Source organism: Molothrus aeneus, chromosome 8 (assembly GCF_037042795.1).
Source record: "Molothrus aeneus isolate 106 chromosome 8, BPBGC_Maene_1.0, whole genome shotgun sequence".
Taxonomy (NCBI): domain Eukaryota; kingdom Metazoa; phylum Chordata; class Aves; order Passeriformes; family Icteridae; genus Molothrus; species Molothrus aeneus.
The window spans coordinates 19,468,586-19,474,724 of record NC_089653.1 but is presented as its reverse complement, the minus strand read 5'-3'; positions in this window follow the sequence as shown (position 1 = coordinate 19,474,724).

The window sequence follows — 6,139 nt, the reverse complement described above, 5'->3', positions numbered from 1 at the left end:
AACGCACCCCGGGCTGGCTCTGAGGGGCATCCCCCGAGTCAGGGCACCCCCGAGCGGCTCTGCCGCTCTCCCTGGCCGCAGCGGCGCCGGCCGAGGCTCGCCGCGCCCCTCGGAGCCGCCGGGTGCCCACCAGGTGGAGCGGTAGCCTTGCTCCAGTGGCGTGTTATCCCCTGTGAAACAGATTCGGCTCTGTCTGAACGTTGCCAATAAAAATCAAATCCAATCTTTTCTATTTATGGTTTCATAGTTACTCTCTTTCCTACAAAGCCCCGAGCTACCATGTCAAAGATATCGCCTGACACCGAAGAGGACAGAGGAATTCTCACAGACTGATATTCAGATAAAAGTTCACTGTGTAGCACTGCCACAAAAAGTACTAATATTGTTCTACCGCTGATAAATAGCACACAATATGTAAAATACAAATGGAAGTTCTCAATAGGTGCTTTTTGGTGACTTAGAGCAGCTGCTGAAGACAGCAGGTCTGCAATTCCTGTCCAACTTCAGGCGGCCAGACCAGGTGGTCCTTCCCTTTTTCTATCTTCAAATTGGGCTAAATGCTCACCAGGGGAAGTCTGTGAATTCTTGATATGGCAAAAAGGCTTCTAACCAAGGCCAAGGCTGCTGCCAAACCCTGAACCCTTAGAGGGTTTGATGCAGCTTGTGCCAGGTGAGTCCACAGGGCTTGTGGGGACCTGGGGCTCATTTCTACCAAAGAGATCATTTGGTTAACAAAGTATGGCTGAGAAACAACAACGCCTTCTTGGCGTGTTTCTGGACATCTTCCCTGATGAGTTACAAATACCTGGGATGGTGGTAGCAGAGAAGCTACTTGTGGGTTGCAGACACTGGACTAGGAGTTGAAGCAGTTTTGAGGGTCAGTAGAAAACAGCTCCCACATCTGTATGGCAGGAAAGTTCCACATCACTCTGAAAGGGGTAAAAACCCCCAGCTGGTAAACCATTGTTGTTCATGCCACATCCATGGCAGCATTTTTTTCTCGACAATATTAGATCAAGATATGTCAGTAAAGAAGGTCTCTTTGAGTCCATCTGCATCTGTAAGTTGCTTGCCTGTTACATCACATCAGCCAATACTGCTTCTCTGCCAGCCATTTGAAGAAAGAGCACAACCTGAATGGTATTGCCAAGGTTTTTCTTCGATGTGTGTGAAAATGGAGCAGCTTGAGATATTATTCCAGGTTTTCTTTGGCTCAGTGTTTGATGTAACTTGATTTGTCTTAATGAATGTAAAGAGCGATCCAGAAGCATGTATCAGTTATTTCTGAACAGTCCTACTGCAGCAGTGTTCAGACATACCAAAGAAGATTAAGCAGCCTTCGTGTTTGGTAATATACAAGCAAAAGAAACCTTTCTTTGAGGTGCTTAAAATGGAAGACATTTAAACAGATCTTCATGCAGAAGCTCTGCAGAACCCTGTTTGCTGTAATGGTGTAAGAATCTGAGTACGAAGCACTTTTAGCAGCAGGTATCATGAATCATGTACTCAGAACAGTGCACAGCATTCTTTCCTATGTTATTATTTAGTTATTACTGCTTTTATTTATGCCAGCCCCAGTGGTCTGAGGAGAGCTTCCTTATGGTCCTCACTGTTAAGCTGCAAGCTTCTAACATGCTTTGTTTCATTGCTGTCCTGAAGTTCTCCGTGGTGAAAACAGATCTCCTCACTCCAAGTGTTTCTTCCTCAATACACTTAGACCTCAAGACAGTCCTTTCAGTAAATTTTAATACAGAAACAGTTACAACTCTTCTAATACATTTTCAATGGGCAGCCCATGGTAGCAACTGTTAAGTTTTTTTTTTTGCTTTACTTCTGCATTTGGCACTTTTTAGGTGCTAAGATTTTATTTAATACTATCTACCTCAGCAACTCAGTAACATGATTGTCACAGTCACTTTTATCATAACCTTGTAACCTTCAATATAAAAGTACAGATGGAGTTTTCAGAGTTGGGAGCTCTCATTTTAAGTGATACAGAATTTTAAGCATAAATGTCATCTTAATTGTTCATTTTCTTTTCAGATGCCAGCTTGCTGTTGTTAGTATTTGCTGGTTTCAAAAAAGGGAAGACATAATTTCATATTTAAGTTGCACAGATGAATGTATTTATTTTGACAATGGTAAGAAATGGCCAAATATGGAAATAGTTACCTCTCTGTTTTACTGCCACAGAGTGATGATGATTTATCTTCACAAAGACAAGAAAAGGCAGAAAAGAGAAGTGCAGCTGCAACATATTTGCTAGAAATTAGACAAGTGTTAGTTGCTAAACAGTACATGCTGGGAATAAAAATCAAGGTTTCAGTAATACCTCTAGAAAAAAAAGAAAAGGAGGAGAGAAGAGGAGAGGAGAGATATGACAGACAAATGAAAAAACAGTTTAAGGAGATAAGCTCTCTCAGGCAAGGAAGGACAAAAGAGGGGATAATAAGAAAGAACAAAAGAACAAGAAAAATTTCTGATCTGATTGTTTATTGCATTGCATATTCATGTAACCTTCCTGCCATGTGTACAGTATTGAATGGCTTAAGAAGGGGAATGTAGCAGTGCCTTCAACTTTTTAGGCTAAGATGAGCAGGGCTATTGTTTTCTAGAGGCAGCTGTGTGAGGGAAGGTGTTACCATGCTGGGCTGTCAGCGTTTTCTCCTCTGCTGCTGAAGCTCTTGCACTGCATCCCTTGACCCATTTCAGTCGGGATCCTCCAAGTTTGCACAGACCTGCTGTCTGCAAGCACCAAGTCCTCCAGGGAGGGATGAAGGATCCAGGATTTAATGCAGGGTTTTTCAACAGAAACACTTTGATAGACACAGTCTGGCCCCACTAAATCAAAATGTGCTTGGGAAACTGTATAGCCTTAATGACCTGTCTTACCTTATCTCACTAACATGGCAGCAAAGAATTGATAGCAACAGCCACTGCTACAGTATACACTTAGTATCAATAACAAATGCTGAAGATGTTATGTGATCAGCACTTATGTTTCTGGAGGAGGGGAAAAATTAAACAGAGGAGTTAACTACTTTGGCAGAGGGAAAAAAAATCAAAGAAAGAAGTTGTCTTTTGTTTTTTTGTCTTTTTTGTTTTTCCTTTTTTTTTCTTTTTATAATCTGAAATGTTTCTATATAACAATAATAAAATACCAAAGAGGAGATTTGTAAATAAAGTACGTTCTAAAATATTAACAAAATAGTTTAACTTCACTAAGTGCAGAAAGAATGGGGGACAAATGATTTAGCACAGAATTGGAGGTATATGTAAATGTTAAGAGGCATAGAGAGCCTAAATTACTCAAAGGACAGGATTTTACTAAGCTCAGCCAGAAAAATGATTTGATTATATTTTTGAAGCCTGATGGAAGGTGAAAAAGTAATTTCTTGGGTAGAGAATAAATGTCAGCTTGTTATTCTTGACATCTAATTGGACATTTGTTTCACTTCTGTCTGGAACAATGTGTTAGAATTTTTAGATAGGATCACTGAAGACAAAAATGGGATGTACCCTTGGAAAGATAGAGTCCTACTTTCCTTTGTTGTTATTTTAAGTACCTAGAATAGATGTCATCTCATGGAATGATTGATTCTCTATGCTTTTCCAGGCACTGGCCATGTGAAACCCTCTAAACCCTCATGAAAAGCACCTCACCAGATTCAGCCCAGCCTGGGAAACTGGAAGTTATTTTAGGTGTGTTCCAGTAAAAAGCTTTCAAGGAGCATATTTTAGAGAGGTGTCAGCTGCTTTGTCTTGCCAGGGTTTTTCACATCTCTGCAATAGTACATAAATCCCTTTCTACAATGGTACATAAATTGTTTTAAATTGCTTTGTTTCTTCAAAGGTAAGATTACAACAGCAAATTCAAAGAGTGGTACCATGGCCTTTTAGAAGGAAAGAAATCAGGTGATTAACTTGGAATGAACTGTAAGGGAATTTAAGATACAGAAAAAAAGACAAGGTTCAGTCCTACTTTTGGGTTGGAATGGGTAGGAGTGATCCCTACCCTACCAAATGATCCTGTGTATCATCCACTGAGAACATTTAGAGAGTCACATCCCAGAAGTGTATTGAAAAGCTGTCAAGAAGAATGACTGATTTAATGAACTGTGTTAATTTATTTGCAGGAAGTACCAGATTATAATTTGCTCTGCCTTAGTGACATTTTAAGCAACTGAAAAATTGCTTTTAATGGGAGTATTAAACTGTACAATTTTATCAGCTTTTGCGATAAGAATCTATTTTGAACAAAATTTACTAAGTTCCTAACTCCCTAGCTGTGCTTCAGACACTATTTTTGAAAAATATGTCCAACCAATAAGGAAACATTCTCTCTCCAAGTTTTGCCTTAATGTTTTAATTTAGATATATCCTTGCAATTTCTAAAGACCTTTTTCTTCCTAATATTTGCTTAACTGGAGAGGACAAAATACTTCATTTATCACCTGGCAGGGTAACTCGCCTGAAGCTCAAGGTTCATGAACACATGTTGGGTGGTTAAACAGGGATTTTTATTTTGTGTTTTCATTGCTTTTGTTGTGATTTGACACAATAAAGCAACTAACATAGTGTGGAAAAACACTTGACTGAACAGGAAAATGCTTTCAACTTGGTAATGGTCAAGGAGCTGCCCAACAAGATTTCATCCTTATCATTGCTTATTTTATTATCTTAGTCAAATCAAGATGTGGGGGTGGTAGGGAAGGGCAGCAATTGAACAACCAAACCCTGCATTTTGGACCACAGGAGGCTCTGCCTGTGCTCAGTTTGTGTTCTTGTGAGTCAAGTATAGAAGCCTCAGTTGCTATGGATTTGTGTTTCACTATTCTGTAGGACTGTCAGCTGGGGGTTTTGTTGGTTTTTTTTTCCCAATAACTGGATACTCATTAGGTTTGTCTTCAAAGCAGATTTTAAAATTGTATAATGTGGAACCATCCTGCAGCCTTCCTTACTACTGAGCCACACAAACAGTTCTTTCCTGTCCTGTGCATACTTCAATAAAACTTTCTGTGTTGTTGCAAGAGCTCCCCTCATTTAAACCTCACGGTTACTAATACCTCTGGGACCAATAGTTTTCATTTCCTCTCCTTCTCTAGTTCACCTGGCTTCTGTCTTATGTTGACAATGTCCTGAGGGACACTCAGGAGCAGGTGTTTCTTGGTTTTAGTCCTTACTGTCTGGCATGTTACTATATCAATGGGTGTGATCTGCTGGCATCCCATGTGTAACTCACAATACAAACAGTTAATTTTCACCCCACTCTGAGGCAAGAATAGGAGGACTTTAGGAATTGAGAAAGCTAGTGAGTCCCAGAAATTGGCTTGTATCTAAGAGTCCAGGGAACCTACAAGAAAAGCAGGTAATTCAAGCAATAGGAGTTTGTTGGTTTTAGCTTTACAGAAGGAATTACACATGGAGCACTGAGTAAATTCAAAATCAGGGTATCAAAATATTAATAGAAGAGAAACTATAGGTGATGGTACTCACACCAACTTATTATGAAGAAGAACTTGCAAGCTTGGATGCAGAGAGAAGTGCTTACATACACGGGACGTGCCACAGGGCTGTGCTGGAGCCGGCAAACCGAGAGGCGCCAGCCCCGCTCTGGTCAGGCCACCTCCGCCTGCGGCCGCAGCTTCCCGGGTGAGACCTGTGTGCATATAACACATATACACATGTACATAGATACACATATACACAGGTACAGGGGATCCCAGAGCGCCCCTCGCCCGGGGCGGCCGCGAAGGAGAAGCCACAGGAGGAACCGGCTCCCGGACTGCGGGGAAAGGGCGCACCCCCACCGGCAGCTCAGAGGGCAGGAGGGAGAGGAAGGCGGAGCGGTTCCCATCCCGTCGCCTGTCGGAAAGCAGCCGCGGGTGGGAGGGAGCGGCCGCAGCCCCCGCCCGCCCCTGTGCCCGCGGGCTGGGGGCGATAGCGCCGTGCCCGCCCGGGATGCGCGGCGGGCGAGCGCAGCTGCCCCGGGGGAAGTTGCGGGCTGGGCCCCCACGGGCCGCCCGGCCGGCTGCGAGGGGGCGGGCGGCGCCGGGCGCCCGAGGAGGAGCCCGAGCATCCCGGCGCCGGGGACAGCCGGAGAGCGGGCGGCGAGGCTTCATGGGCTGCTCACGGCAGC